The 2404-nt window shown below is 38.0% G+C and overlaps 1 long non-coding RNA gene across 1 annotated transcript; it reads left to right on the top strand.

Annotated features, from left to right (window-relative positions):
• Positions 1–64: 64 nt before the first annotated feature.
• LOC107683248 (uncharacterized) lies at positions 65–2239 on the top strand. The gene is made up of 2 exons (XR_001633696.1): positions 65–197; positions 1382–2239. It is a non-coding gene; the product is annotated as an uncharacterized LOC107683248 (long non-coding RNA).
• Positions 2240–2404: the final 165 nt, after the last annotated feature.

The raw sequence follows: 2404 nt of genomic DNA, 5'->3' as shown, positions 1-2404 counted from the left end.
GGGGTCTTATCTGTTCACTCATTAAATCAATGATGCTGCTCGTGTTGTTGTTTGTTTTTTGGACTGTTTCATGATGCCTTATGTGTATGAACAGGGATCCAGGAAAGCTGAGGCAGTTTGTATTGGACCTGCACTCGGGAAAGTTGCACAGGGAGTTCCATCATGGCCCAGACCCCACAGACAGCACTCCAGGACAGGTCAGAGTTCACCACAGCTTTTGCATGGAATTGCTTTTCATTTACAAGAGTGATGTGTTGAACTTGCCATCATATTTTTTTTAATGCTTTTTCAGTTTGTGCTAGAAATTGGACATAAAACTTGAACATGGACACAATAATAATTGTGTGCCTTTATAGAATTTTTCCCCAAAAAACTTTTTCTACAGATATTTTATTTATTTGTTTTTGAAGTTTTTTTGTTTGTTTGTTTGTTTTCTATTTTAAATATACTTGTATTTAAATTCTAAGTTATTCCTGTGATGGCAAAGCTGAATTTTCATCAGCCAATACTCCAGTCTTCAGTGTCACATGACACTTCATATATCATTATAATATGCTGATTTGGTGCTCAAGAAACATTTTTATTATCAATCTTGAACAGGCTTAATATTTTAGTGGAAACCATAATGCAACTTTTTTCAGGGTTTTTCAATAAATAGAAAGCTCAAAAGAACAATGTTTATGTGAAATAAAAAATATTTGTAACAATGTTAAAGGTCTTCACTATCACTTTATCAATTTAATGCATCCTTGCTGAATAAAAGCATTCATTTATGCATCCTAGAGCTAAGTAAATGCGCTAAATAAATAAACGTATTATTATTATTAATTTAAAAAAAAAGACTGACCCCAAACTTTTGAATGGTAGTGTGTAAAACTACACTTTATACTATTATCACTGCTTGTAATTTTACGTTCCATTATTAACAAATTACAGATTGCATGTAACAGCACATCATTATGCGATGTTAGTTAATAATCAGCTTCTGTTTGGCCTGTACATGTCAAGATGACATTTTGCTCAAAATCAGTGTTGTCCACTTTTCGGCTGATTAAAGTACCCCATTACGACAGGCACTTTACTCAGTTTGTGAGTTCAGCACACTTCCTGGTCCAAATCTCTGAAAAGAATGTGTTCATCTAAACTAATTAATGCAGGCGTACATTAATTAAGAAGAATATGACTGAATGAAACGCACGTGCTGACATTTGAATGCGTGTGCAGCAGAATGAACCCGGTGGCCTTGGCACAGAGCGATCTGCTGACAGGAACGCATCTGTCTATCTGTGGTCTCGGTATTATGACTGTATAAACAGTCACTTTACAGATCCAGGTGATTTGTGGTTAATTATTCGCCTGTTTGTGTGTGTGTGTGTTCCAGCAGGAGGAGAATAGAGAGGTGGCCAGTAGTCCCCCAGAGAGTTCCTTCCAGAAATTGGCCCCCAGTGAGACGCGCTACACCATCCTCAGGGACCGGGACGAGCTGTGATGTTACAACCGCATCGAGACCCAACCCAGAACCCAGCAGCCAGCTGGTGCCTACCTGGCACTGCCGCTGCCTGTGCGATGTCTATTTTCATAATTTTTATTTTAGATAAAAAAAGTGAGAAGGTGAACCCCTGAGCCTTTTTGGGGTGGGGAATGAAGAGAAGTGTTTTTATTTTTGTTTTTGGAGCTTGTAAATATGTTTGTGCTCTGTGGGTCTTGTCTAAATTAAAAACATGATTTTTTTTTTCTTTTATTTTTATTTTTATTTTTTTGGCCTACATTTTTGTCTACCCAAGTCCCTTTTTTTGTAGAAAAACATTGGTACATTGGTGGCCCTCTTTGTTGGGAACGCAAATTGAGTTTCTTATGGATCTTAAGTGCGGGCAAGTGGAATCATGGGGAAAAAAATAACAAACCTGCAGTCAACCCGTGGTGTTTCACTCCAGTCCTCAACAGAGCGTGCCCAGTGTGTGTGTATGTATGTATGTGCGTGTGTGAGTATGTGCACATGTACATTACATGTGCTTATTAGTCTGTATTCGTATGTACTGTACTGTTCCAGACTTGTTTAAATTCACGCTCGCTAAGATCCAGACTCGCTAGTCTCATATCATCCCATTCCACCAGGTGAGTGGTCAGGGGCAGGGTTATGTGGGGGTCGGGTTTAGAGGGGTGGGGATTATTTGTAAATCTGTCATCTCAGAGGGGACAAGGAAACCAAAAAAAGAAAAGTAAATTAAAAAACATTTTACAAGATTCTATGTTGTCTGTTTCATGAAGTGGGTTTCACTTTTGTAATTCATATTTTTTTTCTACTTTTGCACTTTCTAGGTCCCATTACGTCTGTACATTAAAGGGATAGTTCACCCAGAAATGAAAATTCTGTCATTAAAGGGGTCATATGATGCGATTTCAA

This window comes from Sinocyclocheilus anshuiensis, unplaced genomic scaffold (assembly GCF_001515605.1).
Source record: "Sinocyclocheilus anshuiensis isolate Anshui unplaced genomic scaffold, SAMN03320099.WGS_v1.1 C33082457, whole genome shotgun sequence".
Taxonomy (NCBI): domain Eukaryota; kingdom Metazoa; phylum Chordata; class Actinopteri; order Cypriniformes; family Cyprinidae; genus Sinocyclocheilus; species Sinocyclocheilus anshuiensis.
This window is presented reverse-complemented; position numbering and strand designations above follow the sequence as displayed.